The 25,011-nt window shown below is 39.9% G+C and overlaps 1 protein-coding gene across 1 annotated transcript in view; it reads left to right on the top strand.

Annotated features, from left to right (window-relative positions):
- Positions 1 to 25,011, top strand: part of CDKAL1 (CDK5 regulatory subunit associated protein 1 like 1) — a 335,233-nt gene that overhangs the window by 253,815 nt on the left and 56,407 nt on the right. The gene's annotated exons all lie outside the window — the stretch shown is intronic.

The raw sequence follows: 25,011 nt of genomic DNA, 5'->3' as shown, positions 1-25,011 counted from the left end.
ACCAGGAGACAGAGATCACAGCAATTCTGTGCTATAACTGTGTCGTGGGGCTTTTGGAGACACTGTGCAAAAGACAGCGTTAGGCAGCAGGTGAAAGAGAATTAACAGGTTTGTAAATACTTTTGGGGAGTTCCCCCTGTCTTTGGGTACTGCTGTGGGCATGGTTTTTTTAAGCAGGTGCATTAAATCCTTAAACAATTTGTCAGCAGTATGAGATGAATGTCTTCACTGCTTCTGTTTTGCAAAGTGTGTGTGATTTTTGTGGGTATCCATTTCAAAATAATAAAGATATTCAACTTGGGGGGGGATAGTGTGTGTTCAGAAATTTCAAAGGAAAGTTCCAAATCCTCCTCTTTTCTTTTTCCTACCCATGTATCAAATAGCTGTATGTTGGAAAAAATAGCTAGGGTTTGTTATTTGAGCAAAGAAGGTGGCAGAAGTCGTGTGTGTGTGTGTCTGCATGCACACCTATGTCTGGGTATATCTACACATATCTCTGTGAGAAGGAAATACATTGTGTATATATTAATGGATTAGATTTTTCAGGTAGATTGTTGCTATGAGAGTTCCATAGTTACCAGCAACTTGAACATTTACAGCTGAAGAAACTGTTGCCAAACGGTAGGTATAGAGTATAATTGTAAAAATTGCTTATCATTTCAGCTTAAATCCATCACTTCAAAGGGTTTTTCTAATAGATAGACTTGCATTGTTTACAAGGGCTGGTAAAGTGGATATTAAGGGCCTGTGAAATTTGAGAAACATGAAGAATAAGTGAAATTAGTGTGACAAGATTTTGAGTGGTATCTGTGCTGTTTTGAGTTGAAGCATTTTAAGGTAAATGTCATAGTAAGTCAATTAAGATCTAATAAGGAGAAGCAACTGATGAACCAGAAGCTTTGATATTCCTCTCGTTGTCTAAATTCTGCTGTGCCAAACACTTTATTCATAGTACAAGGAAATTCCATTATTCTTTTATTAGCACTTTTAATGGAGCTCGGCCATTTGTAACTCCTGCTGCCTTCCTGCTCACATCCTTTGTGGCATTATATCAAAGTATCCTCAAATGATTTTGGCTTCAGTTGTGAAGACTTGTACACTCTTTGCAAATTAGTCATCAGGCAATGTGGAATTGAATATAAATGCTTAGATATATTCCCTTTTGATCTTTGGTTTGGGACCTTTAATAAGTTATTAGAAGTTGCACAATGGTTTGAGTGGATTTTGAAGCTTCACTCTCTTGCTGCTTTCAAGCACACTCTGCATATATATATATCAAAGGACAAATGAAAGTTTATTAAAAGGATGATTTTTCCTTTTTTCCAGTTGACAGTGAAGGTTTCCCTTCTGCTAACCAATTCCTATCTGCAGTGCTCTGTGCTTTTAATTTCCACCTCAGCTGCCAGTTTCACAGGTGTTGCAGGGTAGGGGCGAGCTTTACATTTTTATATTAAGTTAAGCAGTAAGCAACATTAGCTGAAAATAGAGTTATTTCAAGTGGAGGCCTCTTATTAGTTTCACTCCAGTTCTGTTTGATTACATGGCAGAAAGGTTGGGTTATGGGAAGAGGGTTCTCTACTGTTGGGTAGGTTGTTTTCAGTAAGCATAAAAGGAGATTTTAAGATAGCTTTGTGAAAATATTGGTGATGGAGGATTGTGCCATGAATGACGTGCATTGCTGGCTTCCAGGATTCTTGGTTGATGAAAAGGTTCTTCTCTGAGAAGCTGTCTAAAGTAGAGAAGACAGAGCCTTAAAGGAGAAGTTGGAGCTTAGTGATAGTAGTTAAAACAAATGCAAAAAGAAAGCTCATGAACTGTAGTGGCTGGAACAGGACTGTCTATTGAGATTTGATGGCCCTTCATCCTTTTATGATGGAATATCACATAGAAAGAAAAGTCAATCGAAAGTGTTCGTTCTTCAAGCTTGTGCTTAACTTGCTAAACCAGAAATTGATGTTTTGATGGAGTAACTAACCCTCCTAACCTTAGCACTGTTTCTGCTAGGTCAGGAGACCAATAGCTATTAGAAATCATATCTCTTCCTGGAAATGTTCTCTCAAAATCTATTTGCCTATCTAGTGTAAGTTTCTGCATCCTGAAAGACACTTTAAATGTTTGTGGTCTGGTTCTGCATTCCCAGGTGAAAAGCCACATCTTTTATGGAGGGGGAAACGAAGGATTTCATTTTCCCTTCCACTTCCAGGTGTGAAGTATTGTCTTGTGTCTAGTGAGGCCTTAATTCAACAGCAGAGTGGGCAGAGCTTTAAATTCTTCTATGCAGAAAGGATGGAGAAGTGAGAGATGTTCTGTCTCTGCTGATAGCAGAGGAGAAGTAGTTAAGCTCCTGTATTCTTTAATGCCTAACTATGTATATTTTACCATCTAGTAGTTCCTCTCATTGTTCAGATGAACCCATGCAACAGCAGATCTCAAAAACTGCCCTTTGGTTGTATTTGTATCCTATGCAGGGTGATCCGATCCTGTTCTGTTTCACCTAGTGTCACCGTAGTGCTTATAGAGCCTCCAGCTACTAAACCTCTGGGTTTTTCAGATGTCATGCCACTGACAATGTTCATTGTAGCATCAGGCTTGAATGCCTGGCAAATATATGGAATTCTTGATGTCAGGCACAAATAAAAAGCTCAGGGGTTGGTTTGGTTGGTTGTTAAAATAAATAAATATCTTCTAAACTCGATTCTTTCTAAAGGTGAATAAGTATTTAGGAAATGCTGAGCTATATGTCTTGATCATGAAAAGCTGTTCCAGGTGAGTGTTTGCCATTTGTTCAGTTAGCATGTGTAAAAATATACAGAACTCTATTTGTACATGAAGCCATTCCTTGTTCTGAAATACCTGCTTTGTCCTGTGTTTATGTAGGGTACAGTCTGCCTTTCTTGAGAGTCAAGTTCTGGCTGCTGTGTAACTTCAGTTAGCACAGAACAGCTCTTCCAATATACATACAGTTTATCAATTCCTAGAACCATCAGAGAAGTCAGATTGAAATGACACCAACATTGAGCTGCACCAACACCACTTCTAGTGACTAAAGATTAAAAACAGAAAAGGTAGTTGAGGTGTGCTCTTTTTGCCACCAGCCATAATCTGGCCAGTTTTTCCACTAGCTCGTTTAATGAAAGAATATGTTTGCACTCAATTAATTTCTGCTGAATCTCGTTTGTTGTGTACACTGTGAGATTCCCTGTTGCACACAGCAAGAGTTTTATTCTGTCTGCAGTGGTTGTTTGACTCCTTTGCTATTGTTCTCCCAAATTATGTTTGCCCTTTCAAACTTGTGACCCAGTTTTTTGCAAGCTGTTAAGGCAGTTGGGTTAGCAGGTTACTTGGTCAAAACAACAGGTTTGAGAAGTTTAATGTGAGCCTCAGAATCTAATATGTAGTAAATGTCCAAATTCAGCAGCACAGTGCCCTAGTTCCTTTACTTCCTTTTGTCAGATGAGGTAAGTATTCAAGTCTAGCCCTGGAGCGGTTGTTTAAAGCTATAATCCTCAATTATGCTCTGAAAAAGAGTGGTTTTACATATAGTAAACACGGGATAGCACAACTACTATTCATTCAGCTGCTCTGCCTTCTTGAGAGGATAGCCAGAAGAAAGAAGCCTTAGGGCATGTCCATGCATGCCTCTGGCAGCATTGTGCTGTTAAATCCTCTGAGAGTTGCGTTTAAAACTCAGCTTCGGATTCTTTTCCTCCTATTGCAACCTGAATCTCTTGCTCAAGAATAGGGCATGATCTGGGGAAAAAATAAGCTCACGTCTTGGAGCATTAGTGGTTTATTTTAGCATATACTATGTCCAACCAAGTAAGAAATAAAGTCGATGTTCATGGGGTTTGAAAAGAGTTCTTTGAGAGATTTATTTTTATTCCAAGTTGAGAGTGCTCAGAATTAAAATAAACAAATTGCCATTTCAAAATGTGCTCTAATTGATGCAATGCTACTAAAAGAATTGGAAAACCTTTCAGCTTCATGCTTTAATATGTTCCTTGTTAATGTGTCCTGGAAGTGTTAAGTGAGTGTAAAACACTATAGACAGTGCCTGTGTGATTGGCAAGTATTAAGATACAGAATTAAGTAACATAAAGCTTTCTCTTTTTTCTTTTTTTGCCCTTTTTGCTTTCTTTTTTTGCTAGCTTTTTTTTTTTTGGCTAGCTCTTTGCCTGATAAGACATGGGGGTGATGTGCTGTGTTCTTTTGGCTTTGATAAAATTTAATGTGTGCAACATAACGGATTCAAGGAAGATTAATAATAAAATCTAGTATGGCCATCTTTAAAGTGAAGGTGCAAACTTACCATGAGAGTTGTTTTCAGCCAATTGTTTTAATGATGCAGAGACTCGTGCTCTTATTTGTAATGGAAAATGAATAATCTGATGTAGCATCCCAAAAGTGCTGTTGCCAGGCTCCTCTTTCTTCTGCTGGGTTCTGTAGCTCTGAGAGTTTGAGGGAAGTCAGAAGCAGGATAAAATAATACTTCTACACATTGAAAGAAGCTGTAAGTAACGAGGGGGTGACACTGTGTTTCCACAATGAAAGAGACAAGCCCCTATCAAACAGGTAGGATCTCTGTTGGCATTGCCTGTGATGGCGTATCTGTGTGGTCTAAGTGGTCTTCATTGGCAGCAACAGAAAACACTAATCATACAGGCTGTGGCGTTGTCTGGAAATTGTCAGGGCCACCTGTGTGAAACACAAACTATCCAAAAGCAAGAGAAAACTCTCAGATAACAGGTGAGGGATTGGAGTCAGTTGGCTTCTGGTAGCAAAACCCATCAGGTCCTGCACTCCCTCTGGTCCCTGGGCTGTAGCTGGTGGGCTCTGGGAACTGTAGGCTGTGGCAGGGCAATAGAAGGTGTGTGGTGGTACCCAGAAACAGTGAAGCTGTCTTCCCTGAAGAGATGGAAAGTTAAGCACCTCTGTTAGGACCAGTTTTCCTATCAGTGGGCTACTTCCTCTCAATTGCTCTCACGTTCAGGGAAGCCAGATCATCCTTCAGAAAGGAGTAAAATCGAACAAAAGTAATTCAGATGTCTACTGAAAGAAACAACTCTAAAATGCCTGATATTGGCTAACTTTCCAGTGGCAGGCAGCACCATACCACTCTGTTAATTACCTTCTGCAAGCTTTGTTTTTGAAGATGTGCCTGAGAGGACGTGTAAGCTGAAATGTGGGATGCTGTTAGAGTTGGACGTGTTGCTATGAGAGGAGTTTCTTAAAAGAAGCCAGGGAAAAACTAGAGCATAGTTTACAGCATTAAAGATATTTCAGGGGAGATTTGCATCTTTCAGTACTGTTTTGATACCTTTTCAGTAGTTTGTGACCTCCCAGACTTTGCATCTTCTGCCTGTGTGTGTGTTGGTGACCATCTTCCATAGCCACTGCCATTGGGAAGCGGTTAGTTTTACATATGAGGCATGGCAGCTGGCACGTGCAAGTAAACAAGGCTTGGATGCTTTTTGGAGTCTGGAAATGGGAAGTTTCAGAACAGCTGAAAAACACAGGCAATTCTTGATGTTTTTCCTAAGGACTGTAATGTAATTTCTCAGGTGTGTTGTGTAAGATGTGCAGTGGAAGTGCTGTGAACGTGTAGGTTTTACTTTTGAGGCAGAAGAATAATAGGATGTAGTCTTGAGATACTGTCTCAGCCTTCAGGTTTTTGGGGGAGCGACTTTGGTATATGATTCTGGAAAATAACAAAGATCCTTTTAACCTGCTTTCCATTTGTTCCAGGAGCAGCATTGTACTAAATCATCAGGCGACTGCGAGGTTGCAGTGCCTCTGCTACAAGCCGTAGTCTGAATTTCCGAAAGCAGGTGCTTTGAATTGTTGTTCTGTAAGATGAAAAAGATTTCTAGGTTATTGCTGAAAAGAGACAGAGCCTTTTGCTATCTCCTGCCTCAAAATAGATTTCAGGTTTAATTTAATAGCTCAGATGTCAGATATGACCGCGTTTTATGGAAATATTCTGATTGTAACCTACATCCATTCTTCTCTTTCCCTTCCCTTGTGTTCAGCACTGCTTTTTGGAGGGGGTTACATAAAGCTGTTTTGTGCTCTTGATACGATGTGAGGCTTCAAAGAAGACTACTGAAAGAGAAAAGCAATTTCTCTTGCAATTGGAAGAGCAGTGCAGCAGCCTTGTGCTAATGGCACACTTGAACATCACTTGATGATAGTGAAGAAAATCTAATGGCCTGAAAAGCACCTGCTTTTTCTTGACTTAACTCTTAGCTGCATTGAAGTTTATGCCATCTATAACGCAGAGGGAGCTAATAGACAGTTTAGAAATGCTGGGAACTGTTTCAGGGTGTTGTGGAGAATGGGAGAAGAAACAAGGAGAGCAATGCAACTAGAGGGCATACTTCTGTGTTGAATATGCAGTATAGAAAAATACATACCTGCTGTGTCTTAACTGGGATTAAGATCTACTCTGTCTTACTGTTGGGATAAGACACTGGCAGTCCTATTTGAAATGTGTGTTGCATTCAGAACATGGGAAAAAAAGAAAAAAGCCAACAAAAAAATCAATTCCTGAGTTTATTGCTGTAAACCCATCTCAAAAGCTGAAATGTGTACTACCAGGTAGCCTGGGCACGTGTCTGTGTTTCAAATTGTGTTCAATGTGAGTAACTTCTACTGCAATTGCCTATTTAAAGCACCTAACTCTCTCTGATGCTAACGGAATGGTTTGGGATCATTACCTCAATTATCAACCAGAAGGGAGGCTTTTCTTGCTTTAGATTCAACAGGTATTTTTTGTGTCTTTTTAAAATGATCATACTGAAAACCAGTTGCCCAATAGCCTGTCAAATCACAAATACACAAAGTAATGCTGTGCGACGATCCCAGGCTTAGATGTTGAACAGGCTTTCACAGGTACTGATATTTTAGTGAAATATCTTCATTAATGGTCTTGAGAACAGCTTGAAGAAATAAGCTGATGTGGTGCACATGTAACACACACACACATCCATCCCCTTAGAGGAATCTGTACGTTTTACAGTTAAATAATCATGAAAACAGTGATCATTTACTTGGCAGGTTTTCTCCTTGGTACAGCACATAAAAGCGACCTGGTATCACAGATTGCCTCAAATAAGCATCTTCTGCCTCCAAAAACAAAAAATAGAAATAGACAGGTTTCATGGTGATGTTAAATATCTGTCATATGAACTCAAGTGAAACAAATTGTTTGAGGTGCATTAATCCTCCTGTTGTGTTCCAGAGAAAGGCATTGCCTTTTGCATCATGCCTTGTGTCACTTGTGTACCGTGTCCGTCCTTACTGTGGTACTGCCACAGAAGTGTAAAAGAGATTTTGCCTTGTCTAAAATAAGTTGCAGGAAAACCTTGACATCACAAAACCAAAACTGGCCTGTCCCTTAAAATGTGTTTTAGGTTCTCTTTAGTTGGCAATGTGATGAAGCACTTAACTAACAGTTCTGTGGTCATTTCAAGTTCAGATATTGGTCTTTCTCCCATTCCCTAACATATCATATGACCTGTATGTCTCTGTGACTGTGTAGTTTGTAGTGGATGGATTTCCCAGCAATCTTTCACCTTCTTTCATTTTTTTTCCCCTCTTCCTGTTTTTTATTCTATTGCTATTTCCTCCCCCAAAATAAAACGTTTATTTCTTCCCTGTGTAGTCTGATGCCTTTATTTCCTGTTCCTACCTATTTTTTGTTTAATATATTCAGATATTAACATTGTATTCTCTCTCCATTTACTTTATTTCACCTGCCCTTCTATTTTCCTTGGTGGTTTTTTTTCCTCTTTCTCGTTATGGAGCCCCTTAATTCTACAGCTGCCCTTTGTCGTGGAATAACAGTGGCTGTGAGAAACAGCGTTGCAGTGGGAGGGGAAGGCATCAGCAGCAATGCATCAGCAAAGTGTCATGGGGTGGTAACAGAGTTCTGCACTGTTCAAGAGTTTAATTAATTAGTTTTATTGGCCAAGTGCTCCTGTTACCAAACTCTTGAGCTTGCTTGCTTTTAATCTATTGCATATCCAGAGATCCAACTTTTGGGAGCTTTGCTAATGATGTGGTAACTAGTTGTCACCTCTCTTCTCAATGGAGAACAGTAGTTGGTTTTGCTCATTAAATTGCTACTATCTCACTCTGTGGTTGATTTAATTTTACATGTTTTTTTTTTAAAGGTCTAGATGTTAGCCAAGCTGGCATCAATGCTTTCATTATTGGAATATTTGGGGTAATCTTCTGGTACCCAAAATCATGGGTAAGATTCTGGCTTTCTTGCCTAGAGTGCACAATCCATTTACTTTCTTTCTGCCTTGTTCCTGTTTAAAAGCTTGGTTTAATACCTGTGAAGCAGGGATGTATTTTCTGGCTCTGTGTCTGATTCTAAGAGTATGGAAATGTTGATCTCTTTATCTTCTCAATATTCTTCTGCATAGCCTTACATATATGCACACAGCCACAAAAACCCATCAACAACAAAACCTTTGGTTTGAGATGAATTCCAAGTATCATCCAGAAACAATCTGGTGTATTTCAAGGAAGTTAGGGAAGGATGAGATCACATTTTTTCCCCAATCATAATGTCAGCACTGGCTGCAATTCCATCTTCTGCTCCCATTTAAATTCTTGGAACTTGAAACACCCTTTAGTTTTCCTTCTGTTATCATTTCCCCTCTGTACCATGTCCACTTAGAAGAGTGAAGAGTCTAGATATTAGCTATCATACAGTTGAAAAGACAAGTCTGAGTAAAGTGACCATGAAGAACTGTAGATAGAATTTGGGCTTTAGATTGTTCTACACAGGAAACTTGTTCTCCTGCTGTCAGCAGACACAGCACAGTTGGGACGCTCGGCATGAGTTCAAGTGCTCTGCTTTGAAGGGCAGCTGGAGGAGGACTCTCAGAATCTGGTAGCAAACCATGCAGATTTTGCATAGCTTATCTAGGTGATTGTCACCTGCAGCAAAGGATCTACCTCAGCTGTATGTGAAGTTTAGAGCTCTTACAGATGTACTCTTAGTGGTCTGGCACACTCAATCTGATGTAAGGGCTCATGGTCTTAGGGGGAGTGTTTGTATCCAGATGTAACTAGGAAAACATCCTATCATTTTTAGCAATTGCTCATCCTTTTTAAGAATTGAGAGCTGAGCACTGAGGATGTCAGTGCTCTGATGATTTAGCGTGCACACTTACCCTATAACTAGCAATGTTCAGTTAAACTACCCAGATACTAATGTACACTCGTCTAAATTAGGACCAGCTTGAAAGGCTTCCAAACCTGGTTCAAGAGTTGAGGCTTAGGGTCAGTAGACTTTGAGTACACTGCAGTATAGACATACCATGGAGGTTTCTGTCGTGGTTCAGAGCAGGAGAAAGCATCTAGAACACGTAGAATCAAAGAATTGTTTTGGTTGGAAAAGAGCTTTAAGCTCATCAAGCCCATGCCCCTCAGTATCTCAGCTCCATGACTTTGCAATATCTCCAGGGATGGGGACTCCCCCACCTCCCTGGGCAGCCTGGGACAGTATCTAACCTTCTGCAGCTTGGTTGCCGTGTATATACATCATACTATGTGATTTGATTTCAGCTGTGCTTGAGCTTTAGTGTATCAGAAGAAAGGAATGGTGTTGTCAGTAGGAGAGATACCAACCTGGATTCTGTTATAAATGCACATGAAGTAAGCATATTTTATTCCTTAAGTATAACATGTTCTCTGTATTATGTTTTCCTCCGAATTCTGGTATTTTATGAACATAAAGAAGTTTTCATCCAAGAAACTGCATCCATCCAAAGATGGATAAAATCAATTGTCCATCCCTTCTTGAACTTTTTGAGGGAAATACTCCAACTGGAAAGGCTTATGTGGCACCCATCTTCATCATTTCCACCTTGGACGAGATTCCAACATCAAAAAACAATCATCTTTCCAAGAAGCTGTAGCTTCTTCCTGTAATTCTAGAGACTGCTTCTATTTGATTTGCAGTATCTGAAGTATAAGAGGCTTGTGGGGCCAACCAGCAGATTTAAGGTTTGGTATCTCCTGATCCATCAGGATAAAAATGAGGGGATTTTATCTCCTTAAAAGAACAGGAGCAATATTATTTCTTTTTGATGAATGTGGCATTTTCTAATATCACTGAGAGCGACTCAGAGGTTGATCTTTAAGGATGACATTTTAACTCATATAAATGCTGCTTTAGGTCATGTTTAATTTTTCTTTCACCTGTTCCTCATCCAACCGTGGTAGTCATTCCTAGACACCTTACAGAAAAAGATAGATATGCAAGCAGTTGTCAAAGGTCTTTAAAACACAGCACAGGATTTTTTTTGTTCCAAAATGTGTTTCTGTGAAATGTGATACATGAAGCACACATGAGAGAAGTGTGGTGATAAAACACCGTGCTGACAAATCCTTCCTTTCATGCTGTCGTGCCTCTTCCAGGACTAAAAAACTACCTAAGTGTTCTTACTGCTGCTCATTTTTACGTCTTCTTCAGTATTGCTGGCATCATTTATGAAGGGTATGTAGGGCAAATTATGCTCCTTTATGCCTTTTTCTTTTTAATAAGCTTCTTTTTTGTATAGAAGGCCTGCTTGGTACAAAACCTTACAAGACATAAGCCATCACTGTTTCACATCGCAAGCACCAACCTTGTTTTCCATGGAGCATTTGCAGAAAATGTGTCACAGAAAGCTAAAAATATGAACTGTTTGTAAGTCCAAGACATTAAATACCAATTCACGTGTCAGACAGACAGTGGCAGCTGCTTTGTTAATGTATGGCACAATCCCATATTACATCAAACGGCAAGTGCGCGGTTTGACAGCTACTGTCAGCAGCACAAACATTATTAAACTCATTAAGGAGCTTGCTTTTAATTTTTTTTATTTAAAGTACATGGAGCTTTTCTCAGAGCCTCCAGCAGCAAGTACTGTTGTTCCTCCAGTTTTTTTTTGCCTCACAAAGCCTGATGTGTTCCTGGCCCTTCCTCGGGGGCAGTGCCGTGGTGTTTATGGCTTCCCCTGCGCATCGCATCACATCACGTGTTAGGGGCTGCGACCACAAATTCCATCGCTCTGGATAGCACTCAGTGGTCTTTTCATTTTGATTGATGGCTCTGGTTTTGCACCATCTGGCTTCTGATAGGCTGCATTAATCATATTCTGAACTAAGAAAGTGCAGGCAGGATTTTTTAATAAGCACAAGGAGGTGGAAAAGTGCGTGTGTGCATGTGCGTGTATATTTGGTTCCCACAGGTCCCAGTCATACAAAAGAGCAACAGCCCTGTCACACACGTTGTGTTGGGATAAATAAGTCTCTCAGTACTGCCTTAGCTTTCTTTTCCTTTGCTCTCTCAGCTGGTTGTAGCCACTGCCTTGTGTTGTCACTGTTTCTTGTTAGGAACGATGGACTTGTCGAAAACATTTGAGTCGCGACTTGGCTGTTTTAAGTAAATCTTCAGATTTCTCTTTCTGCTGCTTTGGTGTTGTGCTGAAGTTCCCTGCTTCTTTGTAAAAGTAGCTTGAGGGAATTGTTCCTGAAACAGAACATCATCAGGCTTTAAATCCTATGTATGGAACATCCCGAAATTGTCACCTTTCAGTTCACATCTTCGGGAAGCTTTAACGATCTTCATGATACGTACAATATACTTGTCAGCAATCAGCAATACTGAGGGCTTCTCAGAGAGTTTGACAGTAGCATATTTAAGGTATTATATTGTTGCATTAGCTAAATTAATAGTCTCCCTCTACATATGTAGAATTAATCAGCCAGCGTGCAGTTGTTCAGGGATCCAGATTTCAGTTGGATTTATAATATACACGGAAGCAGTTATGTATACTGCTTCTCATTAGGCTGCTTGCTTTCTTTGGTATTCCACAATATAACTTAAGGGTAAAAATTGGTCATGTGGTATATACTCCATCATATTGAAGCCATGAGCTGGTTTCAGAAGCTGCTTAATCTTCACCATTTAAGTATTCAAAGACCAGGGCATGAGAAGCTGCCCCGGACATCCTTCCACCTATACTGCTATGGAAATAACACCCCATGAAATGGTGAGCAGACAGCAATATTTTACACTCTTAAGAAATCCTCTAAGCACATTTACTGTATCCCCAAGTCCAGTACTTATTGGTGGCACCGGGTGTGCTTTCTTAGGCGTTCCTCACCGATCAAATGGTGTGGAAGTATCACAGCCACCATTCTTTTTTTCATTGACAGCTATAAATTGCATTATTGTTGGGGGCTTTGATGTGGTTTTTTGCCTCTTGTTTTATTTTGTTTCTCACTTTGCCACAGCATTCTCATAAGTGGAGCTTGCAGGTACTTTGGAATCTTTTTGAAAATGCTATTAATCCCTCTGCTTTGCTTGTGAAAATGCCTTAATGCTGAAGTACAGCCGAATTCCATGATAACTTAGCAGGAAAGTGGGGCAACGTCCATCCATAACCTCACCAACTAAAGCAAAACCTCCTGTCCCAATTTAATTTCTGCCAGGCTTGATGATGTCTCTCTGTAGAGTAGATGGGGTTTATTTTGAGACATCTGGCATGAATTCTTTATAGTTTAAAGCTGCACTTAGGGTTAAAATCTAATGACGTGTTAGAAAGTTGTTTGACGTACCACAGCACAGAACAGTTCTTGAGGACTGTGTTCAAAAACTCAGTCGCTGTATTTAACAGAGAAACAAAGCTCCTTAAGGTCTAGCACTGTGCAGGTGCTGAGGGCACCCTGTCTCATATTTGTTCTTTGCCACAGTTTTCTGCAGAACTCTTGTTTTTTCTGTTCTTCTAACTCGTTCATGTTTTCTTGTGTATATTCTCAAGACAAGCCCTGTTTGTTTGTTTACAGTCTCACAGCTTATAAAAACAGACATCTCTGGTAGAGAGAATCATCATTTGCTAATAATCTGTGTTACATTTAATAGAGATGCTGAAAATTAGGGTAAACAAAACCTGCTTAATCGTTATTACAAAAGCATCGTCTTTGTCTGTGTGCCAAGGAGGTTTGTTAAAAACTTCCTGGCCACACTACTGATGAGACTGTGCCCAGTGCTGAATTAAAGGACAAAGTCAATTTCTTGTGGGACAAGTAACATTTGAAGTTGTTTGTTTAAATTCTGCGTGTTAGCATTTAAAAATCTACAGGATTTGATGTGAAGAATAATCTGGGAGAGTATGCAGCTCTTTCAAAGGATTCCTGCTCTTGTGAGACTGCATACAGGTCCTTGGTGCTTTCAAACTCCTTAATAAATGCTGTCTTTGAGTGATTCCTTTTCTTGTGATGCATGTAGCCTTAAGGGGAGAGGGAGCCCTTCATCAATTGTATTCTGTGGGCACGCAGCATATGTCCCCCAGTTAATGGCTGTCGACTTGAACACTGAATAAGGTCTGTGTGTCTGGTAAGAAATTGGGCCTGTACATCAAAACATTTCATGGAAGTAGGTAAAGTGAAAGTACTTACTGTAAAACCTTTGCAATCCCTCCTATCTAAATCAAAGCAATACAATTATTTGTATTGGAAATGGGGTAACGTTGTTGCCAAGAAAGCTATTTTGTCTTTAGTGGTGGCTAATATGCCATATATCACATGGATATACATCGTGTCTTTTGAGAATGCTTTCAAATTATCTTTATAAAGAGATCACTGTGGTTGTGACTTTTGAGGAACAGTCTCCTCTTTCAGAATCTTGCCAGAATTCCACTTCCACTGAAATGCTTAGAATAAGGTGACAGTCTATTCTCTTCTGGAAAAAATAAGATGGCTTTTGACACGTAGGCTGAAGCCTATAATTATCCAGAATTAAACATCACTAGCAGCTTATTTGTGGGGGAAAAAGGTGGAATTTACATGCCATGGGAAAAATATCAGGCACCTGGGGATGTATGGAGAAGACTTGGCTGACATGTATTTGTGTGTGTAAGTCAAACTCCAGTCAGAAGTTATTGTTCTACTGTATTTCCTCAGCAGTGAACAACAAAGTGACAACTGCTGTGGTACTCAGGCACCATCTGTCTTGTGAACCCTGCCATTCTGCTCTTGCCTGAATATGATAGATTGTACCTTATTTCTCCAAGAAAATAAAAATAGTACTTAATCTACAGTTTGGAAGCTGGAGAAATTCCAAGTGAGGCTCTGTTAGTAGTGATATCCCTTGTCTCTGAGGGTGTAAATTTGGGCTTACACCTAAGTGTGTGTATATATAAATATTACCAGTTTATTGCTACGTGTGCTGGGCTACACCACAAATACAAGGCTGTATACAAACATGCTATATAACAAACCAGCTTTTTAACAAGCACAGTAATTTGTATCCACAGTAAAGCAATTATTTTTAACCTGTATATGTACCATTGAAGACTTTACAGGTATTGTAATGATCAAAGGAGGAAGAATCAAGGCAGACTTCTGTTTGTTTCAGTATTTTGAATTCCTCTGTGCTGCTGATATGCTGCAGATAGTGTCTTTAGGTGGTTTTTTTTAATCTTAACCTCAGAATGGTGAGATTTGAAATTACTGGATAAGTTTTCCAATGAAACTTTCCTCTTTTCTTCCATACAAGGAAAATTCATTTAGGGTAGTTGGCTTTTTTTTCCCCAGAATGCCCAGTGAAGTTGCATTTTTCTGTCAGTCTGTCTGTTGCTTTTTCCACTTCCATTTCCCTCATCTTCAGCTGTGTTAGGGTTTAACTGTACTCGTGGTCTCAGCCCCTGAATTGGGACGTTGCATCACTTTCACAGTTGAATACATAGGACAGTAGCAGAAGTACCTGAAAGCCAGCTGGCTCTGGGCATGCCTTTGTCTTACCAAGAGTCTTCATGAATAGCCACTTACAAATGATGACCAAAAACCTGCACATGTCTCTGCAAAAACTTGGAAGCACCTGCTTCGCTTGTTAATTGTGGCTTTTTTAATCAAGTCTGCACATCCATAGTCTTTCTGTCAGAGACACAGGATTAATTAAAGATCACATTGTACCTTGAGAAAGGCTGACCTCACTTAGAAGACTTAGTTGGTTTTAACCACTTTATTTTAAGAAGGTGATCCTTACACTGAAACTGCATGCATGATGAAAGCAGCGTGTGAAGCCATGAATACCAATGATGTGCTGCTTGGTTTTATGTACCAAATGATAGCAAACAATACCTAAGAACTGAACACAGGCTGGTTTAAACTTAAATACCTTCTATGCAAGGCAAAGAAAGCTTTTGTAGTGGCACAAATACACAAGATGTGCCATCGTTACCTTCATTACCTTTTACAGTTTCTTAGAACTCTTTTCTGTGAACACTTTTTATCTTGAAAGTGTCTGTTAAAGTATAATGAAGCTTTTTTCTTACACAAGTTGAAGTCCTTTATTGTTCCTGAAAACTTTTTAAATATGTTCTAAGACTCTCCCCCAGGAATTACTTGGAGAGCAGGCTGTTTGGAAGGAGAAGAAGGTATGTTCTTGGATGTGATTTTCTTGTTCTGCTCACTCTGTAATAGGTGCTGTTCCCAGTGGAGCTGGGAGGTTGAGACAGAGGTACACGTGGTCCAGGGATCTTTCTGGATCTCCACAGAAAGGCCTAACAGCAGATGGCTGAATAAAATAGCCACTTTATCCCCAGAGGGTAATTCTCATGACCCTTCAGATGCTGAGAACCCACTGTTCATACAGCATTGGGCAGAACCCCCATGGGTTTTCCCACAGCATGCTGCACGCACCCCAAGCACAGAGTGGTTCTCTCAGGTCCAGAAAGGACCAAAAATTACTCCTTCAATACAATTAAGTCTCCCCTTTAAAAAGCACCATTTTAAAAATGGCTTTAAAAAGCCACCTTTTCCTGTTTTGCCTTTAAAGTATTCTACAGAATACAACTTGTGCCTATCACAGAATAGCAGAATGGTAGGGTTGGAAGGGACCTTTAGAGATCATCTAGTCCAACGCCCCTGCAGAAGCAGGTTCACCTAGATCAGGTTGCATAGTTATATACTGTCTCTGCTCTCACTGGAATATTCCAGGTATGGGAACCCTAGAAAAAGTGGTAGTGATGAAAGGAGCAGTGTTGCAAATGTAGTCAGGTTCAAAAGAGAAAAGAGATAAGAAGAACATAAGAGAAAAAAGGAAGAGAATAAGGAAAAGAAGAGAAAAGAAAGAGAAAAAAGAAGAGAAAATAGGAGAAAAGGTAAAAAAAGAAAGGAAGTTTAAACCCACAAAACCATACTGACTAATGTCTGGGCCCTCTCCTCAAAAAGTGATGTGAATGAGGAAATGCCCTTGTAAATGATATGGCTCATATTAACGTTGTTTATGAATACCAAGGTGAATGTGCCTTCAGATACACCTCAGGAGACTTACATATGAGAAAACCAGCAAGTGAAGAAACAAATGCTTTAAAAAAGAGGAAAAAAAACAGTCCTACCAGACTCAATGTCTGCTTCGCTTGGAGGAAAGACATAAATATTGTTTGCCACATAGCACTGAGAAATGTGTGATGAATGTAGCAACTGTAAAACCTTCATTGTTCCTTCAGCTAAAACAAACAGAATGTGTAATTAGTTGGCTGCTTCTCCCTAATCCTAAACCCCAAGAAGATTACATGCCATCTGAATCATCCTCTACCTGGTTTTTACAGGCACATTTCCATCTCTCCTCATTGTCTCTGTGTTTGCGTGCACCAAACCTCTGCAAAGCCAACAGAAAACACACTGCCATGATGTGCTGCATTCTGATGGTTAATGTGGAGCTTCCTGCTGCGCTTGTATTTCCTTGACTTGAAGCCATAGCAGTGATTTCCAGATGTTTGTAACATTTTTGGCACAGCCTTCAACTTTGTACACGTTGTTTTAGAGGTGAATCTCGGTACTAATTTGATTTTGGGGATTTTTGTAATTCCCTCTTGATCAGGCAGTTAATCCCTTGTAATTTGTGTCTTCTGTATAAATTTCCCTTCAATTGAGTGCAGTACACAAGGTAAAATTGTTTTGGCTTTATGTTTGTCAAGGTAAAATCATGGAATCATAGAAAGGTAGGATTGGAAGGGACCTTTGGAGATCATCCAGTCCAATCCCACTGCAGAAGCAGGTCAAAATGAAATCTCTTTATATATATATGTATATAAAAGTCCTTTTGTGGATGCACAGTAAATTAGTGATTTTAGATTGCATTAGAATTAACATAATATAACATCTTGTTTTAACTGGACAGACTCTTGAATGAGAAAACCTTTAAAGATATTGCTTAAGGGGTTTTGGTTTTGTCTTTTTATGTTTTCTCCTTCTACTTTTTCTTGTCCAAGTTTAACTGTTGCATATTTTAATGAGTTATATATTTTACACCAAAAAGCCCAGAGTAGTTTGCTGGCCTTTCATAAACCTCATGCAGAGAACCTATGAGCACAGCACTGCCCTGATTGTTCTCACAAAAGCAATGTCATGGAAGAGGAAGTTCCTTGAAGTCGTGTATTAAATGTTAAACACGCAGGTCAAAGCAATAGCTCTGAGTTTGGGCACAGTTGTCTGAAATCCTCAGCTGAGTGCCACTGTGGAGTTTGCAGGTCGCTGTAGAGGGCACATGCAGCAGTCCCACAATTTCCACACATTTCTACAGGAGGAAAATTGTGGATGGAGAATGTGAGCAAGTCCGTCAAAGCCAGTGAAGTTCATTTCTGTAGGACCAATGTTCAATAAAGCTCATCCTGATCAAGCCACGTGCCTGGGTAACCTGGGACAGGGCTTCACAACCCTTCTGTTGAAGAAGTTTTACCTAATCTCCAATCTAAACCTCCCCTGGTGTGACTTGAGGCTGTTTCCTCTTGTCCTGTTACTTGGGAGCAGAGACCAACCAACCTCCCAGCCACAACCTTCTGTCAGGGAGCTGCCAAGATCGAGAAGGTCTGCCCTCAGCCTGCTCATCTCCAGATCTCCAGGCTGAACACTCCTAGGTCCCTCAGTTTTGCACCACTCCTCATCAGACTTGTGCTAAATTGCTGCTGTTAGAGAAACCAGATAAACCCTCAGGCTTTAGAAATCTCCTCTCTGTCTCCCAAATGTATCAGCTAATCTAATTTAGAAGAAAATAAGTTTACCCTTTGAACTTTGCTTTTCTTGTATCCTGAGACCGTTGTGGCTACATCACCATTTTAAATTCAACAGGACAGGCTGTTGCTACTCATTTCATTTGCTGTGATCTTCTGAGCCATCTTGGTTTTCCTGAGCTCTGCTGTAGCCTAAAAGGACAAAACTGAGTTTTAGATGAAGAGATGAGGGCTATCTGATTCCTACCTTGCTGCTGGCTTATGACCTACCAAAGTACAGCAGATACAACTAATTTCAGAGGTTCTTATAGCTTTTGTTGCTTTCCTTTTCTTTTTGAGACAGTGAAAGGAAGAACTACTGCACTTGTGTCTGGCAAGGAGGAAGAATAGTAGCGTGGAAGTTGTGCCAGGCTGCGGTGGGAGTGGGTCTGGTGGTGGCATAACCAGAGAAAAGAGAAGCAAGTGGCCATAGAAGCCCTAACCAAAGAAACATGTGAATTTGGTATTTTGTCAGAGGGATATTTGGGTTATATTTATTTCATTAGTATTGTAATTTATAGATGTAACTGTCGCTTTGTTCCTGAATAGAAGCAACTCCTTCTCTTGTCATACATCACATCTCCTGCAGTTGAGTACAATTAAGCTGGTCTCAGATTTACATATAATGAAGTTGTATGAGCTTATTCAAGCTAACAAAAAGAGGTCTCTCTTGCTAGGCTAGAGCATTATTTGAGCTAATCTGCCTGCTTGAGCACATGAATGCTTTGCATATGGCTCCAAGAGATACGTGCAGCTGGGTGGCATAGTTCTGAGTTATTGGAATGACTCATGGCACTGGTTTCCCTGCAGTCACCTTTTCCTTCTTTAATAAATGAATACAGCCTCTGCTCAGTAGAAATCCAGGCTTTCTTTGCACTGCAGCACACGTATTGTTTGTTCTTTATTGCAAAGATCAAAGGATATATATATATATATTTTTAAGTAGCAGCAGGAACTCATTGAAATGCCTTGCCCCCCTTTTTCATCTTAGAACTGTACTATTGTGGGGTATTTACTGTTTTATCATGGAATATAGATGTCACTGACTGCAGTTATGTTGATTCAGTGTGGCCTTTTGTGTACATTATTCAGAACTACAAGTGATTGCATTTAATTACAACACGAGCATTAGACCAGATTTAAATGGAAAAGCCCATAACGTGGGCAAGGAAGCGTCCCCGTGTTTCTGTGTAGGAACATATTGGAAATGACATGGGGTGGGACACATCCAGATTTTTTTATTCCGTTACTTATTATTTCTCATCTGACTTCTTTATCTTCTGCCTTCTGTGCTAAAATAGACATTCCTTCTGTCCAAACCCCCCCATTTCATTTTCAGAAGTCACGCTTAAGGAAGGAATAAGAAAAGTGCTCTTCCTCCCGCAGGTTATTCCCATGCTTTAGTGCCAGTAATACCCCTCCTACACTCCTGTTTCATGTGAAATTATCATGTTGGCATTGAGTCAAAGAAGATAGAAACTCTCAAAAGGGGGGTGGGTGGTAGGGAATGCAGTTTTTAAAGTCTTTCCATCCCCCTTCCCCCCCCAGTTTGGAAATGATACTGGCATGTGCACTGGAGGATATGTCCAGGGCTAGGAAACAGGTCTGGTATTTAAATTACAGTGAAAAATATGGAAACTACTTGGTTTACCTTTTCTTTTTCTTGGAGTAGAAACCATATGTTTTATCTCTGGTGTGTTCTCTCGTACTTGCCAACTTCTGGAGCTGTGAAGGTGAACGTTCAGGGTGATTACTTAGGACACACGGCGCTTTAGTTGGGTTTCAGAAGGGGGTTTTTAAGCAGTTCACATGAAAAATGTTTAAAAAGGGTTGCAGGAGGAACTTGTCCTTGAATAATAGATACATACTCCTTTCCCCTTTGTTTCCACAAATAATACATGGGATAAAAATGGGATACTGCTAACGTAGCTTCATTTTTTAGTGTCCTCTGCTCCTGGCAGGAGAGCAAGGAAAGCAAGAGTCCCATGATTCTGTCTGCTGGAGGCTGAGAGCCTTCCCTTAGGATCCCCATCTCTTTCATCTACCTCTCCTCAAACACTTCCTTTTACCCTCCTCGACTTGAGGATAAGAGAGATGAGGAGGAAGAAAGAAGTGGGATGGACACATTGGGGAGGTGGAAGGAGTGAGCCAGAATACTCAGCAAAATTATGCATCAGCAGATTGCTTTCAAAACAGTACTGCTGGGCTTCAAGGCAGCAGATCCCCTCTGGGCTGAAACCCAGGAGTTTGAAACCTTACTTGTGTTCCCAGCACTGGTCTGTTTAGAGCCTTGCTTGAGTGACTTTCATGCTATTCTGTACCTTTGCTTCCCTTAGCAGTTCTGTCTTTGTTGCTGTCTGTATTCATTTTAAAAGGAGACCTTACTTGGTGTCTACCCAGTTCTTGCAAGGCAAAAGGAGAAGGCAACTGCTCACCTTTGTTAACTTAGTTATTTCCACTAACAATTTTCAAGTACCTTTGGATCCAGGGCATTGTGCATTTGTTGGAAATAATGGCATTGACATGCTCCATAGTGAGATTTTGAAAGAAAGGGGTTGTTAATGGTGTGATGGTGCTATTGACATGTATTAATAAGCCTTATTCTAACTTATTGCAGTAGTATGAAGTTTGACGGTGTTAATCTCCTTCCAATCATGTTTCTTAAGTGACAGATGAGAGCTCAGACTGCTGTGGCTTATCCAGTGCTATTCTGCTGCCCAAGGTGACGTGAACCATCAGAGCTGAGTCAGATTTACACGTTTTATATCTTAAAGTCTTGTTCTGACTCTACAGAAAGTCATCGTTCTAAGGTCTTATTTCAATTCCTCCATGTTCTTTGTGAATAGACATCAACCTGCAAATCTCTAAAGCAGTTAAATATATCCTAGGCAAGGGATTGAAGCAATCATATCATCATCATTAAGTAAAAAGGGGTGATTGAATCAATAAGAGTGGTGATGCTGAAGCAGGCCAAGTCAGGCTTCTTGTGCTGCAGTTAGGATCAGAAAGTGGGTTTGATAAGACAGTTGGATCTCACCTCATTTTTCTTACATACTTTCAGGAATTACTTTGACAATCAGCAGTGCTGGACTGCTGTAAACCACGTCAAGGAGCTGTTGAAGCTGTTGTCTCTTAACCTTTGGGTATAACTGTAATGCCCAGCTCAGTTGCACTTGCAGCTGCAGGTAGTGTGACTTTTTCTGAGGTGAAGGATTTTATTGCTGGGTTTTTTATTTGCAGCATCACCAGGGGCAGTTGTTTATTAAGTCAAATTTGTAAGTGTGTATAACGTGCCTCTTTATCATTGTTGTCTCATTGTTATTTTTGTTGTCTGTATAATATGGGTCTGACAGTTCAGATGGCAGGAACTCTCAATTAGCCTTGAGGTCAGGCATATAGATTAAAATTCCTGACACATTCCTTTATCATTTCACCCCAGTCTTACAAGGGCAGTTCATCTCTCATCTGTAGTTAATACCTTGTTTCTTCCAGCGAAAACATAAAGATAATCTTATTTTACAGCACTATCAAATGAGATTTATGATCAGGATTGGTGCCAATAGTGCTAAAAGACCTATTTCTTTGCAATGCAAAGTAGCATTTTATTAAGAGGTGTGCTTGCAAGTTAATTTTGTAGCTGTATTCAGCCACTGTTTACCAACCTTTCTGCTGCTGTATGATGGACAGAGGTCCACTCTTCAGTCTTGAAATAGTAAATGTGCCTACTGGACAGCTGGAGGCTTGTGTTTTGTTTTTAGCAAACAGGTTGTCTCAACCTGTTTGAGCCTAGGTGGGCTTCTGCATCTTAACCATCTGCTCATCCACCTCTGAGTAAAGCAGCTTTGGACTTTGTTTAGGATGTCAGTGCTTCGTTTTCCCCTTTACTGCCATCCTCATAGTGTAAATGGGAGTGTGATTCTGTGCTTATGACAATGTATTTCCACGATTTTTGGCAAACCTAGGGCATAGCAACACAGTGTGTTTGATTTCTTTCTAATTTTGGGGTTTTTTTGTAGGAAGCACTGAGATCAGAGAAAATATGATCTCTTTCCTTTAAAAATGGTTGTCCTTTTTGCAATTTAATACTGAAGCTTGAGCAGAGTATTTCATCTGCTAATCAAGCGAATTCATTCTGGGGTGACTGAAGGTGGCCCAGCACTTCCACTGATTTGTGGTTTGGCTGTACGTTGAAAAAAAGAAACAGGTCCAGTGAACAGCTTTGTAGCTCTCTGCAGTTCATTATTTCCACATTCACACATGGGGAAAGTGCAGCAGAGGAATTGGAAATGACTTCCTGAAGGGGACAGTCCTAAAGGGATTGCTCTGACACATGAAGGTGGAAAAAAAACTACACTGAGGGGATGAGTCCTTGTTTTGTATACAGGAACATGTTCTAATCACATCTTCCCAAGGTTTTTTTCCTGTTATGCTAATTCTTTGCAATGTAGTGTTAATGAGTGAAATGCTGAGTTGGGTGGGTTTATTTTTCTGCCTCTGTGTGTTCTCTCTGACTTGTTAAGAATTGGCACCTGTTTTCTTGTCTCTTTATAAAGGATGAAAAGAATTAATATGCCCTCAGGAAGTAAGTGAATAAACAGTGTTCCAAAATACTCATTTTATCCAGGTTACTGGAAGCATTTAAAATGTCATATATGGAATCTATTTGCTAGGATCCAAAGCCTACAAGGACCAGGACACTGCTGGTACCATTATTTTCCTGAAACTGTTCTCATGCTTTTCTAAGACAAAAAAATGCTCAAGTAATTTTATTCTTCTTGCTGAAGGTCATCTAGACAGGTCTGTTAAATTTAATGGCTGTTTCATGATTAAGGGAGAGTGAGAAGTTCTTAATTGAGGAACAGATAAAAAGCAAGCTAATTAACTCCAAATACATTTCTTTAGCAGCATCCAAACAGCCATTTCTAAGATGAACTTGGGTTACTCATCTTTTGAGCTTCTAATCATATTTTTAGATTGCATTTTTACACCATCTGTACTACAAAAATGACTGTAATCTCTGTCGCAGTTGGAAGCATCAGTTAATAAATGTTTTCTATTTTGATCTAGGGAGGTGTTTGAATTGAGAGGAAAAATATTCTTAAACTAATTGAGCTAATTTACAGCAGATTGAGGGAGAGAACAGCAGGAATGGATCACTCCTATCCCTACCTGGTTTACTTCCAACTATCACCTTACTCTGTTTTTGATTTAAATACTGTCCCCAGTGAAGCCCCAGCCCTCTGATTGCCTGTAAATTGCTGCATGTGTTGGCAAACCACTGGCAGTGTCACTCTATTTACAAGACATTTGGAAGCTGGAACCATTTACCAGAGCTTAGGATCAGGCAGGATCAGAGCTACTAATGCAGTAGCATTGGACACTGATGTGTCAACTGCTGATTAGTTTAATTTCATGTAAGTGACAAACATGGGGAATACGGATTGCCAGCAGGCAAGTAGTGTAAAGATCACTTAAGCATGTTAATATTTTACTCTCCTAATTTATCCATTTATAGAGTGCTGTTAGCAAACTTCAGTTTTCATTGTATCAGATACCACTTTATGCTCTTGCATCTTCTGTTTTATTTGCTGATATGTTAATGTCTTTGTTTTCTGCACAGTTTATTGGGAAGCTGTGTGTTTCAGTGTAATCTTACTCTGAAGGACTGAGCTTATTTTCCTGCAGCACCTGAAGTAACTTGGAGACAACGGAGTTGCTTTGTTTAGTAAGAGATTCACACTTCCACAGGGTTCATCCAAGTTACTAGCACGTTCAAGGCTTGGTATCAGGTTAGCTAGGGATTACTGGCAATTACCCTGATACCTTGCCAGACCTTTACTGAGGTTGGAGGAAGCAGTGGAAGTGTTGATGTTAAAATAGAAAGTGAGACTGGAACAAAGACTAAAATAACTTCCCAACATTTCCCAGTGGGTTTTATAGTCGATGGGAAGGTTTGTAGGAAAAAAAGGAAAAGAGAGAAAAGAAATGGCTTGGTAAGTTGTTCACAGCAGTAAATTTTAACTCTGGGTTGGCTTTTTAATGTTGCTGGTCAAAGGACTCTTTTGTGTAACAATAATTAGCTTAAAATAGAATTAATCTTCAATATTATCAGAGACACCCATTACATTCTTAATATATATTCTTATATATTTTACTCTCACTTGAATGACAAACTGCTCAATTCCTTGGAGCAGAAGTGATGAGGTTTTATTAATGAAGGAAAACAGCCCAAGGTCATCTGCCAAAGCCTATTTTTCGTGTTGATAAATAAAAGGATTTGGTGGCCGTTAGTTAACCCAGCCACTGGGAAACCATTCAATTGTATTTCACAATGATCATTTCTGTGCTAATATTTCTGTTCTCATGTATTTCTCCTCCTGCAGGACCTTGAAACGTCCTCTCAGACCTTTGCAAGACTATGCAAATCCCACTGCAAAGGTTCCTCATAAGTCAAACCTTTAGGATAAACATACTTTTCATTCTTGTACCTCCTCTATACTATATGCAGAGAGATTGGACTCTTCAACACTTCACATGATTACTAAGAGATGCCTTGCAGGCCATGGGTAGTTCATAGGTGCTGCTTAGGAATGCTAGATTAAACTCAAAAGAAAGGAGAAGAGTTGTAGCATCTGTAACATGAATTTTAAGGCCCTGAAAAATATTTATATGCCTTTAGTGTTTCTGAACTCTAGTGAAGATGAGGCATTGGGATTTGATGAGTAAAAGATACATAAATAGAAGATACAACATAATAATATCTGGTTTCTAGAACAACTCTTCATTTTTAAGGCTGTTTCTTGATTCTTATAAGCAATCATGTAGCTGTTTTCTTGAGCTTTGGAGTTGAGCCTCCTAGCTCTATCTGAATAAGCAGCTGGTTCCAGGGATGCAGCATCTGCTGTGGCTACCTCTGCAGCCTCAGTTTTCTTGTTTGCCAGTGAAGTCACAG

This window comes from Colius striatus, chromosome 4 (assembly GCF_028858725.1).
Source record: "Colius striatus isolate bColStr4 chromosome 4, bColStr4.1.hap1, whole genome shotgun sequence".
Lineage (NCBI taxonomy): Eukaryota > Metazoa > Chordata > Aves > Coliiformes > Coliidae > Colius > Colius striatus.
This window is presented reverse-complemented; position numbering and strand designations above follow the sequence as displayed.